The sequence below is a fragment of the Lolium rigidum genome, chromosome 7, assembly GCF_022539505.1.
Source record: "Lolium rigidum isolate FL_2022 chromosome 7, APGP_CSIRO_Lrig_0.1, whole genome shotgun sequence".
Lineage (NCBI taxonomy): Eukaryota > Viridiplantae > Streptophyta > Magnoliopsida > Poales > Poaceae > Lolium > Lolium rigidum.
The window spans coordinates 279,212,399-279,233,771 of record NC_061514.1 but is presented as its reverse complement, the minus strand read 5'-3'; the positions used below and the strand labels follow the sequence as shown (position 1 = coordinate 279,233,771).

Genomic DNA, 21,373 nt, shown 5'->3' with positions numbered 1-21,373 from the left:
TTGGGAAGGTGCCAACTGCCGGAAATTTCGGGCGTGACGGTGGTCAACATGCGAGATTAATGGTCTCGTTTTTTTTCTTTGAGAAGGCTTGATGCATGCGGGTCGTGCGATGAAATTGGAATGGGTGGCATCGGATCAGTCCGACGTTTTCCTTTACATCGGACTACGATAGATAGTGTTTACCATAAAAAATCGTAGAGTGTTGACAGAGAACGAACTGAAAGGCATAATCACCTCAACATCGCTACCAAGGTCGACGGAATCCATCATAGCACGAGGCACCACAAACACGTATGAAAACGCTACGGAGAAGAAAACGGCAGTCGTGTAGACCATGCTGGGATCCGCCTCCTCTACCCGTTGAGGCGTCAAACCGCCGCGCTCCCTCCTCTGAAGTATCCGGCCGCCGTTCCCTACAGTTGTGCCCTCATCCGTGAGATAGAAACGAGAGTGAAAGATGAGAGGAGGGAGAAGCAAACCTGGACGAACATCAGCCCCGTGCTGTCGCCTCACGTCGACCCCTCCTGCTGCCCCTCCACGGCCGCCTCAGGTTGGTGATGTCGCAGAGCGTTTTCCTCCTCGCCGCCGGCAGCTTACGCATCGACGCCATCGCCGGGAAGCTCCCTGGTCTGCGTTCCCGCCGCCTATATCGGGTTCACGTGCTGGGGCACCAGAACGACGGCCTCCAGCCACGGGAGGAGGAGACCAGCCGCGGGAGAGACGAATGGCGGCGTGGAAGGCGGGGCTAAGGAGGATGCAAGCATGGGATTGGGGAGGAGGGCGAGGCGGCTGATTGGGGGGCGGGGTTGTCCCAAGCTCCGATCTAGGTTTTCACCCACGCGAATAAAGGGAAACGACTGGAATGAGCGCGCGTGGCTGCCTCCGACCGGCGGTCCCCGTAAGTAGCTGGCCCTACACATCATTGACTTGCTGCGAAGATGAACAAGTGACAAAAAATTCACTGCATCGAACGGCTGTGAGTAAAAGTGGGTGAATTTTTTTACTGTGGCATGGCAAAGGGACGATCAGGATGGTTTTGCCCCTTTTGTTGCCTTGGTTGGCCGAGTAGCCTAGCGGCATTTAGAGATAGAATTAACCGATGGAAAAGCAGAGGCTCCCCCATGTCGGAAAGAAATAACAAGTCTAAAACGAAAAGAAACTACATGTGCTAAATGGGATAAGACCGAAAACATATGCCATTGTCTTTCTCTTCTGCAATGATGACGACTTTCATTCACTTACTTTGTACCGGTCACAGTTAGTCAGAATCACTATAATAGGTCAAGATATTGTACTCAAAGTTAGGCATTGCTTTTCCACCTGAATTCAAACGCTCTGCCAACCCACGGGCGGACTCACGTATACACACCATTCACTGGCTAGGATTATCCTCCTTTTCACATAAAAATAGAGCACCATTCTTAATCCGAAGCGCTATTATACCAGGGTATATATGTGGTCAAACTTTCTCTAAGACTACCAATTGTGCGTATTATAAGGAGTATCATACATGCCACTTTGGCAAAAATCTGATGTGGGGCTATAATTAATGAGGAGAGATATGCTAGTGGTATCATAATATGATACTGTATCATAGCACATGAAACTAGACAATTTAATGTCAAATACATCCTATACACATAATTGCATTAAGATTCTACAAATAATTAAATATCATGAGAATATGATACTACTAGATGATACTAACCACTATAAGGGTAGTATCATAGACTGGTATCATATGGATGATACCACTCCATGATACTTTGCACTATGGTCAACCTAAGCGTTTTATGGCACATGCACCAAATATTACCAGCTCCGACTTTATCTAGATACGGGAAACATATCTTTTTACTAGAAAACATAACATTTTTCAGTGGTTGCGCCCCGTAGCCTAAGGAGTCATCAAGGAGGCGACCAAGGAGGTCTATGTGCTTCGTTGGTTTCGAGAACGCACCACTGCCCTGCCAATGATCATTGGTTTTGCTTTTCAGCTTCCGAGTCAATTGCTTTTAGCATTTGTATGACTGAAACCATAGACCTTTCCAAGACCCGGTAAACATTTCAGCGTCAGATCAGGTTCACATGCAACCATTGGTCTGTTTTTTTTTAAGTTTGCAAGTCGATTTATTTCCACACTTCTACCACTAAATACTGAAACCATAGACCTCGCTCTTCTTTTCGCTATTGATAATTAGGTACATTTACTTAAGAGCTAGTCACTCCGTCAAAATCACCAGAGCATTAGCTAATACAGATAGGAACGGGATGTCTTCTCTTTCTTTTTTCAGGATTCGCACAATTCCGAAAAAATGTTTACTTACCTACAAAATGTTGATAAGAAACTCTTTAGTATCTGAAATACGAAAAATAGACAAATTTATGGATTTATAAATCAACAAAATGTTGATAAGAAACACTTTAGTATGTGAAATACAAAAAATAGACAAATTTATTGATTTATAAGTTTGTGTATGTGCTAATAGTAGCCCTCAATTTTCCCCACAAAAAAATTAGCCATCATCAACTTAAAAGCTTTCTCCCAAAAAAAAAATTGTGGAGAAAGAGAGCCAAAGCAAAAGTTCATACAAGGGGAAATTAAGTAGAGTTACCAGCACAAGTATTTGAGCATAACAGAAAACACAGATCATCAGCAGCTGAAGCAAAATAGAATATATATATTACATGTTTCCGCATGGAAGTACACAAGGCTCAGCAAACACAGTAGATTATTTTATATACAGTACAACTACACCCATAATTGCACTTTTCTCACAAGTTAATGCATCATCTCGTGCATTACATCACCACATTCACTCATCCTCCTCGGAGATTGCAGTCACCTCGGATGACAAATGGTAAGAATCCTCAATATGGATGTGCTCTTCATCACAGAAGAATGGCCTAGAAGGCATTTGCAAGCTATCAACGCTACCTTCCAGCATCTCTATGACCGCGCTCATCATCGGGCGATCTTGAGACCTCATCTGAATGCACCACAGTCCAACAATGCATAGCTTCTTCTCCAGCTCATGCATGTCAGCAACAGGAGATATCTCATACCCCTCTGGGACAGTTAGCCTATCATACACCCAGGATGGGTAGTATGCCTGACTTGAGTTTGTTGTGCTCGGATCAGCGTTTTTTCTTCCTCCAGCCATCTCGAGCAGCAGCATTCCAAAGCTATAAACGTCGGACTTGCTAGATATGACGCCAAAGCTACGTGATATCATCTCAGGAGCTATGTACCCAACAGTTCCCCGCAAGGCACTCATTGGCACAAAACTATCGCCTCTTGGGTACAGTTTGGCGAGACCAAAATCAGCAACTTTTGGGACCAATTGCTATCAAGAAGGATGTTGTGGGGCTTGATGTCGAAGTGTAGAATTTGCATCTCGCACCCCTGGTGTAGGTAGTTAATCCCTTGGGCAATGCCCAAAGCAATCTCATTGAGCTTATCCCAGGAAAAACTCTTCTCAGCTGAGAAGATGTACTTGTCGAGAGAACCTCCAGGCATGTACTCGTATACTAGAGCCCTCCTCAGTTCTTCCGAGCAGAATCCCAAAAGATGAACCACATTGACATGATGGATCCTGCCGATGGTGGATACCTCACTGATGAAGTCATCTCCATTACAGTTGGAGTTAACCTCTAGCATCTTCACCGCGACATGAAAACTGCCTGGCAATAGCACACCCTTGAACACGGATCCATAGCCTCCTTGACCCAACTTATCTCTGAAATGGCCTGTGATTGCGGTGATGTCGGTGTAGGCGTACCTTGCTGGGCCAAGAATTTGTTGCATTTGGAGGAACTTCTCGACTGCATCGATTGTTATCCTTGTTTTCCAGTACTTGTAGGTGAGGAAAATCAACACAGCCAGGGGCGCCAAAACGAGCCTGCATAGTACTGTCAAACAAGGCAGCAGGTATGTATAGGTTACATTATATGGATGATGCCTAAAAAATATGGCTTACACAATGTAAGTTAAATCATGGTACAATAGAAAAACCCCTCCCGATTTCCATGACTAGAAAATGATTAAAAAAACTTACACAGAACAGACTAATAAAGAAAGCACATTGTGTTGTTGGTAGAAAATTTTCACGTACCAATATATAACTTGATGATGTTAATACCAGATTCGATGGCTTCCATTCTGAAAAATATCTTGGTTGGCTTGCAGTAACCGTAATTATTACGGTAATAACTTATGCAATTTAAGAAATGTATGTCACTCCAGAAAAAGGCAATAGGCCACTTCAGGATGTTTGCATCAGATATTTGCTCCTTGAAATAGCTGCAAGGCACACCATTATACAAACAGGATTTAAGAGGGGGACACAGTTCTTAGATAAGAGTAAACTGCCCCTCACCACCTAGTTTAAGTGTTCAGTAAAGCCTCCAAGTGTGATGTTTGTGGGTTGTGTTAGTTGTCTAAAAGGCAAAATCAGTACGTTTGATTTTCTGAGCACAGAGCACAATGTAATTCAAGCAGCTTGGCACTTTGGACTCGCTTTTATATTAAACATGATCCGATCTGCGCTCTGACAACTGGCCACACCTGCAGATGTTATGGGCTTTGAGTACAACGACTATGCGGCAAGCAGGCATCAGTAATAGAATTGTACATGCCTATTCGGAAAGGTATAGGATAAAGCATACAAGGAGATAGAATGTTGGATATGATTGTGAAGCAGCACAAGGTTGTGGAGGAACAGCTCCACTGTGTTGCTACAATGTGGACAGCACAAATGTTGAAGGAACCGCTTCAACGTGCTGCGCTAGATATCGCTCTAGGGGCGTAACCTAGATATCGCTCTAGGGGCGGGGCTGTCAAGAGTTTAGTTCGAACTCTCAACACACAAGATCTAATCCAAGATCTAAAAGAAGAACACAAAGTTCTCTTTATTGATAGGCAGATGGTACATAGTCTGGTTACATAGGTAGAGGTTGGACCTCTATTTATAGGCTGCATGAGCCTTCACTACTTAGCTCTACTTACAACTAGAACATTCTAGGGGACACTACTAAAGCTAGGAAAGAGATAAGTTACAACTCATACCTAGAACACTCTAGAAACCCCTATAATACATATGACTAAAGGATTATTTTATGTGGAATACTATAGAAGTGTGTAGAAGCCAGTACTAAAGTTTAGTTATGTTTATTTTCTTCTACTGTCCTCCATCATTCTCCCCTGGTTGTTTAGAACTCAACCTCGAGTTATCCTCATAAAGTGCTTGTTCTGGGTGATAAAGAGTCAAGTCTGCCACATTGAATGTGTTAGATATTCCCATCTCTGCTGGAAGTTCTATCACATAAGCGTTATCATTTATCTTCCTTAGGATAGAGAAGGGTTCATATTTCCGTTGCCTAAGCTTTCCTTTAACGCCTAAAGGAAGTCTTTCTTTTCGGAGGTATACCATCACTTTATCACCAACTTGGAATGAATTTAGTCTCTGTTTGCAATCAGCCAATTGTTTATATTTCTGATTTTATGCCTCCAAGACACTGCGAATTTCTTCAAATAGTTTTGTGTAGTTCTCAGCAAAGGACAATGCTGCCTTTGAGCTTCCTTTTGATGGTAGCTTGAGCAGATCCACCACATGTGTTGGAACTTTAGTGTAGACAATAGAGAAAGGACTCCTTCCTGTTGATCTATGGTTGGAGTTGTTGTAGGAGAATTCAGCAAGAGATAAAGCTAAATCCCATTGTCCCTTTTTATCACCACAAATGCAACGGATCAGATTACCCAAAGACTTGTTCACCACTTCTGTTTGGCCATCTGTTTGTGGATGAGCTGTAGTAGAAAATTTTAACTCGGTGTTGAATTGCTTCCACAAAGTCAACCAAAATGCAGCAAGAAACTTGTTATCACGGTCTGAAACAATGGACCGTGGAACCCCATGAAGTCTGACCACTTCTCGGAAGAATAAATTTGCAACATGACGAGCATCTGTTGTCTTGCGGCATGGGATGAAATGAGCCATTTTGGAGAATCTGTCCACCACCACAAACACGGCATCATTCCCGCGCCTTGTTCTTGGCAAACCCAAGACGAAGTCCATAGAGATATCCTCCCATGGAGCATAAGGAATAGGCAAAGGCATGTATAACCCTGAGTTTTGGACCTGGCCTTTGCATGTTTGACATGTGGGGCATCGCTGAACAAACTTTCCAGCATCTCTCTTCAATTGTGGCCAATAGTAACGAGCCTCTAGATTAGCGATAGTCTTGTCACGTCCCACATGGCCACTAAGATCACTTGAATGGAGCTCTCTAATCAACTTGTCACGTAGAGAACTTCTTGGGATGCATAACCGATCACCCTTGAAGAGATAACCATCTTGCACTAAATAGTCGTCGCCTAATGGTTGGTCTCTTAGGTGCTTTACCCAAACATGGTCAAAGTCTTCGTCCTCTTCATACAACTCTTTTATTTGATCCATGCCCGGAAGTTCAGCCTCAAAAGAAGTCAAGAGGCATGCACGACGACTCAAAGCATAGGCGACTCTGTTGGTTGTTCCAGATTTATGCACAATAAGGTAGTTAAACCTCTCTAAATATGCTGTCCATCTTGCTAGCATGCGATCCACATGCTTTTGATTTCTAAAATGCTTCAAGGATTGATGATCACTGTAAACAATGAACTCCTTAGGCAGCAAATAGACTTCCCAGGTCTTTAAAGCCCGGAAAACAGCATATAATTCTTGCTGATAGGAACTCCACTTTTGTCTTGCTTCACTTAGCTTCTCACTAAAGAATGCAATGGGTTTTCGTTCTTGAGATAGAACAGCCCCAATGCCTACTCCGCTTGCATCGCACTCAAGCTCAAAAGTTTTAGTGAAATCGGGTAGTACTAAGACGGGAGCTTGTGAGAGTTTTTCCTTTATCTCCTTGAAACTAGTTTCGACGGATTCGTTCCATTGGAACTTTCCTTTCTTTAGGCATTCGAGTAATTGGTGCCATGATGGTACCGAAATTTTTCACAAACCGCTCGTAGAAAGTTGCAAGACCATGGAAACTTCTCACCTCGTAAATAGTCTTTGGAGTTGGCCATTCTTTGATTGCTTTAACTTTAGAGTCATCAACGTGAATGCCCTCACTTGTTATGACAAAGCCCAAGAAAATAAGTTTTGTTTGAAGGAAAACACACTTCTTCAGGTTGACATAGAGTTCGTTCTCCTTTAGTACACATAGTACCTTACGGATGTGATGCAAGTGTTCATCTTCATCCTTGCTATATATCAGGATGTCATCAAAATAAACCACAACAAAGTGGGATAAGAAGGGCCGAAGTACCTGGTTCATCAAGTGCATAAAGGTACTTGGTGCATTAGAGAGTCCAAATGGCATCACCATTCACTCAAACAACCCTTCCTTTGTCTTAAAAGCTGTTTTCCATTCGTCCCCGGGTCTAATGCGAATTTGATGATATCCGCTCTTTAAATCGAGCTTTGTGAACACCCTTGCACCACTAAGCTGATCTAGCATATCATCCAAACGGGGTATAGAAAATCTGTACCTTATGGTGATCTTGTTGATAGCTCTACTATCTGTACACATGCGCATAGATCCATCTTTCTTTGGTGTGATCAAAGCTGGTACGGCGCATGGACTAATACTCTCTCGAATGTGCCCTTTATGCAACGAACTCCTCCACCTTTTCCTTGAGTATATCATGCTCTTTTGGGCTCATTCGGTAGTGTGGCAGATTAGGAAGACTTGCTCCCGGAATGAAGTCAATTCGATGTTGAATTTCTCTCATTGGTGGTAGGCCTTGTGGCTCTCCAAGTATGCTCTGAAATTCAGCTAGTAGGTCATGTACCTTTGCTGGAACTTCAACCTCCGGTTGCACTTCTCCTTTCTCAACAAGTGCAGCACACAAATTTGCCTCCTTCAAGTCTCCCATAAACTCATTAGAGGTGTGAGAAATAGTTAACATACTTTTCTCCTCCTCTTTAGAGCTATTACGATCTAGTTGGTTGGGTAGAATGATGATCTTTCGCTTGTTCCAAGTGAAGGAGTATGAATTTTCTTTCCCTCCATGTGTGGTATCCACATCAAACTGCCAAGGTCTTCCAAGAAGAACATGGCTGGCATCCATATCAACCACATCACATAATACATTTGAGCGGTAGTACTTGCCCAAAGAGAGTGGCAGGTTGCATTGTTTGGTGACCCTCATATTCACCCCTTTCTTGATCCATCCAATAGTGTATGGGTTTGGGTGATCATGAGTCTCAAGTTTTAAATGGTTCACCAAATTTTGGGAGATGAGATTCTCGCAATCGCAACTATCAATTACTAATTTGCATACCTTGCCATTCACCGTGCATTTGCTCTCAAATATTTTCTTCCTTTGTGTGTTGTCGGGCTGCGGTGTTGAGCACAAGAGGCGTTGAATCACACATACCACCTCTTCCCCCTCTTCTTCACAAATATCTTGTCCTTCTACATCTTCAGATTCATATTCTTCATCATCTTCACCATCATGGATTGTGGTGTTGACAAATTTCCTCAATGGGCATTTGCTAGATACATGTCCCTCTTCACCACATTTATAACACTTTATCACAGGCTTAGTCCTGCTCTTACCACCAGCTTGTTTTGGGGCAGGTTGTTTTTCCTTGGGTTGAGTGGTCTTTTTTTCCGCTTTATGGGAGTTACTTCTAGGTGAGGCTTCCGTATGAGAATATGGAGCCTTACTTGCCTTTCGTGTTTTTACCAACCTCTCGGCCTTTAAGGCTAAAGCTTGTGCTTGATCAAGGGACCAAATTTCGTCGCATCATTAAACGATCCTAGATAACATCACCGAGACCATTGATGTACCTTGCAACTTGTTGATCTTCTCGTTTCAGCAAGGTTGCACCTCACTTGTAGCCTTAGAAACTCCTCTGTATATTCTGAGACAGTCCTATTTCTTTGGGCACAATTCTGAAATTGAATAAATAGGATCTGATCATAATCTGCAGGCAAAAATCTCCCCTTTAAAAGATTCTTCATTTGCCGCAAAGATCGCACACGAGGCTTTCCTTTGAGTCTGCGGTCTTCTTGAAGACGATGCCACCATGCACCAGCGCCTCCTTTCAGCTTGTATGCGACCAAAGAGACTCTATGGTCTTCTGGAATATTCATGACCTCAAAGAAAGTCTCCACCTCGTACAACCAATCAAGGCACCCTTCAATATCAACATTTCCATTGAAAGTAGGGATCTCAGATTTCACCTTATATGTATCCCTCGCATACGTAGTGTTGGGTACTCTTGGAAGTGCATAGAGGTCAGGTTCTTCAAGGTCCTCATCATTTTCTTCATCTTCAGAAATTTCATCATAAGTTGGCCTTCTTGAGGTACGCTGAACAACATGTGGTTGAGGTGTTTTTGCTCCAAGATAACCTCCCTTTCTTCTCCGCCGAGCATCTTCACCATCCTTTGATGATTCTTCATCATTGGCGATAGGAGGAACACCCTTTCGATCATCTCAACTAGCTGATCAAATCTCCGGTTAAGATCTTCACGCAACGCTTGGATTTGTTGTTCTCGAAGCATCCATTCTCTTTCCCAACTCCTCCATTGCTTGTTGCAGCTTGCTCTCAATGAGGGAACCACAACTTGAACGGATCGAGCATGGTCGATACCACCGAAGCGACACAAAGTTGTGGAGGAACAGCTCCACCTGTGTTGCTACAATGTGGACAAGCACAAATGTTGAAGGAACCGCTTCAACGTGCTTGCGCTAGATATCGCTCTAGGGGCGTAACCTAGATATCGCTCTAGGGGCGGGGCCGTCAAGAGTTTAGTTCGAACTCTCAACACACAAGATCTAATCCAAGATCTAAAAGAAGAACACAAAGTTCTCTTTATTGATAGGCGAGATGGTACATAGTCTCGGTTACATAGGTAGAGGTTGGACCTCTATTTATAGGCTGCATGAGCCTTCACTACTTAGCTCTACTTACAACTACAACATTCTAGGGGACACTACTAAAGCTAGGAAAGAGATAAGTTACAACTCATACCTAGAACACTCTAGAAACCCCTATAATACATATGACTAAAGGATTATTTTATGTGGAATACTATAGAAGTGTGTAGAAGCCAGTACTAAAGTTTAGTTATGTTTATTTTCTTCTACTGTCCTCCATCAGATTGTGTACTCTGAAATCTAAATTAAGTAGTGTCCAATTGCTCCCTCCATATCAGAAATGAGTTGCATCTTGGACATGCCTTCAGTCAAACCTTTAGAACTTTTACTACAAATATCATTTTAATTACGGAAATACTTATGTACACCCACGCATGGGTGTGGGTGTTTCCGTCACCGTAATTTAAATAGATTTGTCTCGATTAGCATTTCTATAGTAATATAATATTATATATTTCTTGATTTTTGCACATATATATTCAGTATAAATCAGTGGTCAAAGTTACATCCTGAAGACCATATCAATGTCCAAAATGTCACTTAATTGTGACATGAAGGGAGTAAATTAGCAAATAGACTTGGAAGTTTAGTCTAAGAGTTCTGCTTCCGACTGGTAAATCGAGCTAGTTGTCATATATAAATATACCCCCATCTACCCATTTTATAGTCAACCAATGAAAAAAGCAGCAGTTCTCTAAGCCTCTGAGCCTCTCTTCCACGTCAGGGACGAGCCCTGTTGTCGGATTCTTGAGGGTAAGTTTCTTTTGTGTTTTCTTTTGGGCTTGCTTTGTGCTGTTTACCCCAGCAATGGATCCTATGTTGTATCGGTGGTGTGCTATATTAATATAGCGGGGCGAAAGCCTATTTCGAGGAGTCTTTGGAAATTTACTCTACCTAAATTATCTCGTGGATCAAGATTCATAACAGCATGTCACACAAGATGATGACGGGACGGGTCAGTGTGTCCCGGGCAACTAATCAGCTCAGATTAACAAAAATGAACTAGAGCTTAACTCTATATATGCTGATTGTACTTTTTTGAAGCTCGTGTGGTTTAACAGGCCACATTAATTCTTGTTGTTAAAAACATAAGAGATGAAGGAAACCAAATTCAGGAAGAAATAGAATGACATGTTGACATGGCCACACTCCACAGCGTAATCTCACCTGGTTGAATTCTTGAGGCATAAATTAATGCCCTCAGAGCAAGGGTGCTCCTGGACTTTGATACCCATAGGAAACTTAACAGAAAACCCCTTCCTGATAAATCCCATGATATCTTCATAACTTGCATTCCATAGCTGTTTCCGATAAGAAGAATCCCAGTTGTCACCAAAGGGAATCATGGCCAGGTAGCCGCATGACGATTGAAGATCTTGAAATGAACAATAGCCAGAATACCAAAGATAAACATGTGAATTCTTCGCACTAAGGCAAGCAATGGACTTGTACTGACTATTACTCGTTACCGCTCGCGAACAGTTAGCAAAACATGCCCAACTGTCGGTGTTAGTAACCAAGTCGTAAGGGCCATAATCTAGGTAGGGAAACTGATCCGAGCGAGGAAGAGGGCAGCTGCTGTTCATTTCCATGTTGGCATCCACAACCCAGAAGGATGAATCGGTATAGTTGATCTCAGTGACAAAGTACGTTCCCGTGTTGATGTCAATTCTGGCCTTGCTGTTGGTGCAAACTAGCTCGTATGCTTCAACACCGCACTCAGGTGGGTCGCCTGGACGACGGAAAGGATACTGAACGTCTTGGAGATCCCCACAGGAGAAACGTGGGCACAAATATCCTGCCTGGACGTCTGCCACAGGAACTCCAATCACATAGAAGACAGTTAGGGCTTGCAGGGCAATAGAACAATGATACACACTGGGTTTCGCCATGAAAGCTTTGCAGATGTGTGCATAAGTACACCCACTAGGGAATTGATGGCATAGTTCTGGAGAGGATTACTTGGTTATATAGAGAAGGCATGGTCAGGATACTACTGACTTTGGAATGGAAACAAGTGTCTCTATCTTACTATACAAGAATGCTACAGTTTTTTTAAAATAAAGAAAAACTCAGCCACCAGTTAATCCTGGACTTTCGTGATCTTTTCCTTATTTACTTGGTAAGGGTTCATTATTTCCAGAGGTGGAAATGACAGCATGCTAGAGTTTCCACGCAATGCCCCTTGACGCACGGCAGCAGTGCTTCTAGTCAAAAGAAACTCCTTTGCATGTACGTATAGCTATCAGTAAAGCATTAATCTGACCAGGATGGTGACAATCAGAGTACTAGAATTCCCACAAAGTGGCCCTCCGCACGGAACTAATGGAAGTACTCGAGTTTCCACTCAGCTCTAGAATCCTTGACTACAGCTAGTGCACAATCACTATCCAGTCACTAGAATATGGCATGAGGTTGAATTTGCAACACAGATTAACCCATGATAGTTAAGGCATACAACTATATATCAGAGCATTACAGCACGATTCTGGTTGCTGGTGTTGCTTTTTTATACTTGCAGCAGCTTGCTTTCCTTCATCCCCATTCCTCTTCCTCTGCATCGTACAGAAAGATGAGTGCATTTGCAGCTGTCCTACTATGCCTCGTCAATTATGGAGTTGACTTGGCCACAGCGTGGGAAGATAAAGATTTCTTCAAATACTGCCAACCGTCCAAGTGCAGCAAGCATGGCCCGGAGATCAGGTTTCCTTTTCGACTTGAATCCAACAATACATCATCATCATGCAGTACACCATGCATGGCATTAGCATGCTCTGGCCAGGACACCATCCTGGTTCACCCAGTCCTTGGCCCATGCAAAGTGACCACCATAGATTACAGGTATCCTGGCATCAAGATCATCCCGCTCGTAGACTCCTTGTCTCCCTGTCCGCTCCAGAAGCTCATCTCCAGAAGCATACCCTATGCACAGCACCAGGGCCACTGTGACGTATATTATCAGTACTATGCAACCTTAGTATGCTGCTCGAAAGAGTTCACGCGAAGCATTGATGATGCCGATAGCGTTGCTGGCCCAGTTTCCTGCCTTAGCAACGTAACCCACTTCTCGTATTTGGTGGATTCTTTTGCATCCATTTCCATTCTTCCATCAGACTGCAAGGTGTGCTTAGATGGTGTCATCCCGCTACCCATCAACTACGACATAGTCCCATTTTCTTTCAAGAGAAGTGCAGAAGGAATCCTCAGTTTTTCTGAGATGGCGATGGAATGGGAAAATTCGATGTATGAAATAGGCAATAGTTCCAAGGCAGGCATCAATTGCCCAGAATGTGAACGTCAAGGGAAACACTGTGCATTCAGCTCACAAAGGAATCAAACATTCTGCATGCGTCATGGTATTGTTTGAACTAACCCCATTTGTTTTCTCACTGAATTTCAAATTTAATAAGGTGTTGTAATTTTTATTTAATTTTGGATTTTCTCATTCTACAATTCGATGTGTTTGAAGTCCATAAAAGATTTCCTGTTATTAGAAATCATTTGGTTAGCTAGATTGAGCAACCACATTGAGGCTCCCCAATATCACAAATGCGATCTCATAGAAATAGTTTTGCAAGAAGAAATTACGTTTTATCTTCTATCTTATCAAGCACTGTCCTTTTAAAAATCAAAACTCTATTATTGTTATTTAGTCCAACACTTGAGTAGAGAATTACAGATACCACATTGGTACAGAATGGACCAAATAAAAAAAACATCTAAAGCTTAAACCTACAAGGCTACAACAACATCCTCTTCAAGGGAACAAAATATCAGCAACAACCCTGTGTTCTAGACACTCGCGACACAGGAAATATGAATAATCAAATAATACAAACCAGTAAACTGCACATACACATATACAGGGACATAAAAGGTTGTATGCATAACATCAAGATAAAGGTTACTTTTAGTTGGTAGCCACTATGTAGACCAGCAGGTTTTCGGTGCATTTCATTTTATTCATTATGCAGTACAACCTTGAGTCCTTGTCTAAGCCCAGTAAAAAGCCTATACATTATCTTTGAACATTCTTCTCGTTTGATATTACATCTCATTAGAACAATGTATTGTGACAACTGTCCTTTTACAAACATTATTGTCAATTGTTAGCACTGACAATGTGCTTGAGAAAAAAACTGGTGATAGTACAATTCTTTTTGGTTCACTAAACTCGTTTTTGTGGCAGGTGACCAAAAGTCCATATCTCATTCTTATCTTCTCAATTTGCAGGTTCGCGTATCAGAGTCATCGCTGGTACAGTCGCAACACTTCAACAATAATGAATGGAAAATAAATCTTTCCATTATGCATAAAACTCTTCTTATTTGTCATTTACAATCGTTATACCTGATATAAGTTAGCATACTTATTTCCTATTATCTATTGATTCAGCTACATCATCGGTGGCCGCATTCGTTGTTCTTTTGTTGACGGTGGCCACTGTGCTTTACCTTTCACTTAAGACAAGATATAACGAAGAGATACATTTGAAGGTTGAAATGTTTCTCAGGACATATGGCACATCAAAACCCACGAGGTACACTTTCTCTGAAGTTAAAAAGATGGCAAGACGGTTTAAGGAGAAAATAGGGCAAGGGGGATTTGGAAGTGTATACAAAGGCAAATTACCAAATGGAGTTCCCATGGCTGTCAAGATGCTAGAAAATTCTACAGCAGAGGGAGGAGAATTCATTAATGAAGTTGCAACCATTGGGAGAATCCACCATGCAAACATTGTCCAGCTCCTGGGCTTTTGCTCAGAAGGAACAAGGCGGGCACTTATTTATGAATTCATGCCTAACGAATCATTGGAGAGATATATATTCTCCGCTGATTCTAAGGCTTATCATCAACTCCTAGTTCCTGACAAAATGCTAGATGTTTCTCTAGGCATTGCCCGGGGAATGGAATACCTACATCAAGGATGCAACCAGCGCATTCTCCATTTTGACATCAAGCCTCACAACATCTTGTTGGACTACAACTTCAATCCAAAGATCTCAGACTTTGGCCTCGCAAAGTTGTGTGCAAGGGACCAGAGCATTGTCACGTTAACCGCAGCAAGAGGAACAATGGGTTATATTGCACCAGAGTTATATTCGCGGAACTTTGGGGGGATATCCTACAAATCAGATGTGTACAGTTTTGGCATGCTGGTGTTAGAAATGGTTAGTGGAAGGAGGAACTGTGACCCAAGTGTGGGTAGCCAGAACGATGTCTACCTCCCAGAGTGGATCTACGAGAAAATAATCACTGGGAAAGACTTGGTCCTTATTTCAGACATGGCAGAGGAGGAGAAAGAAAAGGTAAGACAGCTGGCCATTGTGGCATTATGGTGCATCCAGTGGAATCCAAAACATCGGCCCTCGATGACAAAGGTGGTCAACATGTTAACGGGAAGATTGCAGAACCTGCAGATTCCCCCTAAGCCGTTTGTTTCATCTGAAAATCAACGAATGGTGTAAAGCATGGAGAAGATGCTGCCACACTTCAGTAAATATACTTAGTCCATGAGCCACTGCAATAATGCACAGCACTAGCATCATGCAATATATATTTTTTCCGACCTTTTCAACCTTACTAGCACCTGATGCACGAATATTTGGTCGTCGCCATGTAATAGTACTATCAGGTATTCGCAACATATCAGAATCACATCGAAAATTATTTGGATTGTAACAGCTAATAATAATACTGTAATCTGTTGGTTACCTTATTCTGCTGTTCCGGTGATTTCTCTCCACTTCAATATTTTTCTGAAGGTGCATTCCTCCTCGCTGAACTCCTCAAGACACAGCACTAGGGGTTCTTTTTTTTTCTGGCAAAAGGCAAATCAATAGGCGCTAAAACTTCCCCTTTTATCTCACAGGATCATCCTACAGGTCGATTAATCATGCCATTTGTAATCCTGGGAATAAGAATTCAATGTGAATGGATGTATATATCCGGATTGGAGGGTACATTTCCTACTAAGATTCAGCAATGCAAAAAAAAAAAAGAACGGAAATCAAACTAATGGGTTGCTACCTTCGCCGACGCAAATGAGGAGACCGCGGATCTCGAAGGCCGCCGCACCCCGGTGGGTGGGGGGGCATGACGGCGTTAGGAGAGACCTGGAATTCCATAACTGGAAGCGCGATGTGGTGGGTTACTGGGATCCAGGATCGCCGCCGCCGCCGCCGGAGCGAGCACCGCCGGGGTCGAGGTTTTTTTTTAGGGAACGCCGGGGTCGATGTAGGAAGAACAGGTGCATCGGGGTCCATCTGCGGAAGAGATCCAGCCCAGTCAGTATTCTTATATGTCAGATTGATTATTTCCAGCGATGATTAAATTACGACCTCAGCACCGCTGCAGCTGTGCTTGTTTTTCTTTCGAAAAGGTCCATCGAATCTATTAATCATCATCAATACAAAAGATATTAATAGTAATAAGAATTACAAATAAATCATTAGATCACATAGCGAAGACTACAAGCACTAAAGCGAGCCGAAGACGCGCAGCCGTCCTAGCGCCTCCATTAGGGAAGTTGGGCAAAGCTTGCCGAAGTAGCCCCTCCGTACCATTTCTCCCTTGGCTGTTTGCGAAGTCTTCTCTCTATACTTCGCATTCGTTTTTCTAGGAAAAAAGATTTCTAACGAACTTACTTCTTCATGCTTAAAAAATGTTGAATCATATGTGAGAAGTAATAATGAATCTACTACTTTATAACTATTGTTTTCTAGCATTTTACACACAAAAAATATGTGATTTTTCTTACTCCTAAGCTCCATGGGGCTCTTTATTTATATAACTCAAAATAGAGTAAATAGTACAAACTAAAATTCAAAAAAAATCTGGCAAATACATTCTACTATAGTAGAGTGCACAATAAAGCTATCTATTTTATAAAATTCGAAAATTGAATTTAATGATCCAAAAATATTAAAACAATTATGGCAAGTCCATTATCCTACTCTACTAGATTGCACTATAAATTTGCTGGATTTCATCATATAACATTTTCAAACATGGGCCGTGGACAAATGGTAATGTAAATTGCAAAGAACATGGTAACACTATTTATAATTATGAATCCCTAGTACTGAGAGTGGATTTCGTACTTACATGCATGGGTGTGAGTGTTTTCTTCACCGTCCTTTTATTTCCCGAGATTCATGCTTACCATGATAGATGAAAAGATTCTTTTGTCTTCTCCTCTTTTTTATCCAAATTTTAAAGCATAATAGACGGTGACGAAAACATCCAATCCACATCCATGCGTGTAAGTACAAAACTCAAACATTTTCATATTAAGAACACATGTATATGTGTGTTTATTGAAAGCCCCGGTATATAAATAGGCTCTCATGGGGACACTTCATAGAGAGCACTATGTGTCAAGTTCGTTGTCTACCATGGAAAGCTTAAGTCAGAAACCTGGTATTTGGGTGTAGAAGAGCATGCTATCTACATTGTTTATTTAGTGCACCGGCTTCTTTCAATTCCAGTAGAATTTGTTGCTATCCATGCTCCTGAGAACTTTTTTATAGAAGATATAATACCGGCTATCTATTTGGTGAGAACAGTAAAACAATTTCTTTTAGATTTTAGTGCCTTTTCATATAATGATAAATATAGTTTTTGGATTTACATTTGAATGATGTATTTGATTGGGAGAAAGAAAGAAATAATAAGAATATTGATAGCGGATAATAGATGATGATGAATGTAACGCGGACTTTTGGCTCATGGGTGCTCCACTCCCCTATAGATCCTCCGTGTAGATTTGCTCCAAGATTGGTGCAGCGAAAGTAACGAATTTCTCTCACGCAAGCCAGGAAGTCGAATACGAGATGAATACCAGTCGCTCTACCTGACACGTTGTACTAACGCTGGGCTGATACAGTGTCACCTGCGGCAGCATTTATGAGAATAGTGTGGGTACATGTCAGTACAGGAATCCTAAGTCAAATGTGAAACAAATGCAACACCATGTATTCTGCCATGGCCTGCCATCCCACGCCTCCCCACCATTAAAACCAGCTTTTCCCCTTCGTCGCCTCTTACCTGAGCTCCGGCGAACAGTAGCTTAGGGCTTGCGGCTATTATTTCGGAGGACCAACGCCTCCGTAGAAATCCCTTGCCGGTGATGTATTCTTTTACCTCCGGCCAGCGTGGCGTCTCTTCGGCGGGAACCAAGACCACCAGATCTGGAGCTTGGTTTCATGAGGGATGTGACTCCCTGATCCAGCAAAGCATCTGCAGGCCATTCGCCGGGAAGGTTGGATGAGACCTTGCTGATGCTGTTGCCTGCTATCAGGGCTTGATTTAGCCACTGATTCAGAGAAGTAAGAGGATGGGGAAGAGAGGCGCTCGGGGCCAGAACTATAGCTACTCTATAACAGGATAAACTTGACAGGAAATGAAATTGATGTTTTTTATTGACGTGCCACCCTTCCGCCCTCTCTCCCAGGTTATATGGAGTACCCTGAGGAGCCAAGTCGATGTTTTGCTCATTACACAGGTAAAGCACTGAAGATGCTAACACTGGTTCTTAACTGAATAAACTAGGATACATAATGCCATTGACTGAAGAGAGGTAACAGCCTTAGCTGTTACATGTCGCTGAAGATCAAGGTCCTGACAGTACCCCCCCCCCCTGAAGACAAGACCTCATGGCTTGAAATCTGGGAAGGTGGTTTGAACAAAAGAGGCGTCTTCCCATGTTGCTTCTTCAAGCGTCAGCGTCTCCCATTGCACCAGCCATTGTGGTACCGCTATGTCATAATCGCCGTCGCTGCTACGTCTTGGGACCTGTCGACGTTGTAACACAGCAATAGGAAAAATTTTAAGCTTACCATCAGGAGTTACCGGAGGAAGTCCAGGATTTGGCACTGCGCGAGGACCCAGGTGCTTCTTGAGTTGGTTTACATGAAAAACGTCATGGATCAAGGTACCAGGTGGCAGCTGGAGCTTGTAAGCCCGAGTACCGACCGTTTGGAGGATCTTAAAGGGGCCATACCATTTTGATGCCAACTTTAGAGGGTTGCCAGATCCCAGGGCCGTTTCTCGAAACGGTTGCATTTTCAGGTACACCATGTCACCAGCTGCAAATGTTCTCGGAGTTCTCTTAAGGTCTGCATACTTTTTCATGGTGCTCTGAGCCTTGGCTAAATTCTGTTGCAGTATCTTCAGCATGTTTTCTTTCTCTGTGAGAGTAGTTTGAGCTTCATCAGAAAGGGAAGTTGGTACTGGAAGCTGAGCAAGGAATGGAGGAGGGTATTCATATAATGCTTCAAATGGAGACATTTTAATGGCAGTGTGATAACTACTGTTGTACCACCACTCGGCTGCTGGTAACCAATCACTCCACTTATTGGGTTCAGCAAATGCCATGCACCTCAGATATTGTTCAAGGCATTGGTTCACCCTCTCCGTTTGTCCATCGGTCTCCGGATGGTGAGCTGTAGAGAAGTTCAAGGAGATCTTCAAGGAATTGAAAATTTCTTGCCATAGTTTGCTGGTAAAGATAGTGTCCCGGTCACTTGTGATGACAGTTGGAGGCCCATGCAATTTGAATATATTGTCCATGAAGAGGGCTGCTACCTTCTGTATTGTGTAAGGGTGGGATAATGGCAGAAAGTGAGAGTATTTTGTCAATCTGTCCACAATGACTAGGATGACATTTTTGCCCTTGGATGTTGGTAGGCCTTCGATGAAATCCATACTGATTTCCGACCATTTTGCCTTAGGAATGGGAAGGGGTTCCAAAAGGCCTGGGTATGGCAAACGTTCTGTCTTTGAGATCTGGCAAACAGGGCATTCCGCTACACGTTGCTCTATGAACTGCTTAAATTTGGGCCAATAGAACAACTGTTTGATTCGGTAGTATGTTACCTTAGTTCCGGAATGTCCACCAAAAATTGAAGAGTGGAAGGAATCAAAGATTCTTGTTTTCAAATCTGTCGCTGGTCCAATGTACAGGCGCCCTTTGTATCTTATAATTCCGGCTTGGAGAGTATAGTTGGTGTGACTGTCTTTGCTAATTGCCAGTTCTTGTAATAGTTTGGTGCAAGTAGCATCATCTTTATAGGAAGAAGTGATATCAGCCGTCCAAGTAGGCACTGTTGTGCATGTAGCCAGGCATGTTTCTTGTTTCGACACTGGCTTGTTGCTAGTTTCCTCTGGCTGATACTTCCGAGATAAAGCATCAGCAGCTGTGTTATCACACCCTTTTTTGTACTGAATTGTGAAATCAAATTCAAGCAACTTGACCATCAACTTATGTTGGATTTCCTCCATGTTGGATTTCCTCCAATAGCTTCTGGCTACCCAAGTATTTCAAACTGCTCTGATCAGTCTTGATGATGAGTTTGTTGCCTAAGAAGTAGTGTCGCCACTTTTTGAGTGCTTGTAATATTGCCAATGCTTCTTTTTCATAAACTGATTTTGTCATAGTGTTTGGACCCAGGCATTTGCTGAAGTAAGCCAGGGGCTTTCCTTGCTGCATCAAGACAGCTCCTAAGCCAGTAACACAAGCGTCGGTCTCTAATGTAAAAGGCAAGGTGAAGTCAGGTAACCGGAGGAAAGGCGGTGTTGACATTGTTTGTTTTAGTAATTGAAAGGCAGCTTGCTGAGCTGGACCCCAGTGGAAGGCATTCTTTTTCAAAGCACTATACAGTGGTTGGCAAATAAGAGCATATTGAGGAATGAATCTCCTATAATATCCTGTGAGTCCAAGAAAACCTCTTAATTTCTTCAGGGATGCAGGAGTTTCCCAATTAACAATTTCTTGTATTTTGGAAGGGTCAGTTTGCACCCCTTGCCCGGATATAATGTGTCCAAGGTACTCTACTTGTTTCTGGCCAAATCTACACTTTGTCATCTTGGCTTTGAGCTGGTGAGTTCGGAAGATACTGAGTACCTGCTGCAAGTGCTGGATGTGGTCTTCCTCTGATTTGCTGTAGACTAAGACATCATCGAAAAATACCAGGATAAATTTTCTGAGATGAGGTGCAAATATGCTGTTCATTAACTCTTGGAATGTCGCCGGTGCATTACAGAGGCCAAAAGGCATAACCATGTATTCATAGTGACCCAAGTGAGTAGAGAAAGCTGTTTTTTCAATATCTTGATCTTTCATTCGGATTTGATGATAGCCGGATCGCAGATCAAACTTACTAAAGATAATAGCCCCATTCAACTCATCTAGCAGGTCTTCGATAACAGGGATCGGAAACTTGTTTTTAATAGTCATGTCATTTAATCCTCTAAAATCTACACACAGTCGCCATGACTTATCTTTCTTCCTAACCAGGATGGCTGGAGAAGAGTATGGTGACTTGCTAGGTCTGATTTCTGCATTTTTCAGCATTGCTTTGATCAGTAGCTCCACTGAGTTTTTCTGACTATGAGACATTCTGTATGGTCTGACATTATGTGGCTTGGACCCTGGTTT

The 21,373-nt window shown here is 42.5% G+C and overlaps 1 pseudogene; it reads right to left on the bottom strand.

The window, feature by feature from the left end:
- Positions 1–2,738: 2,738 nt before the first annotated feature.
- On the bottom strand, positions 2,739–15,714 carry LOC124675827 (annotated as a pseudogene).
- Between the last annotated feature and the right edge of the window lie 5,659 nt (positions 15,715–21,373).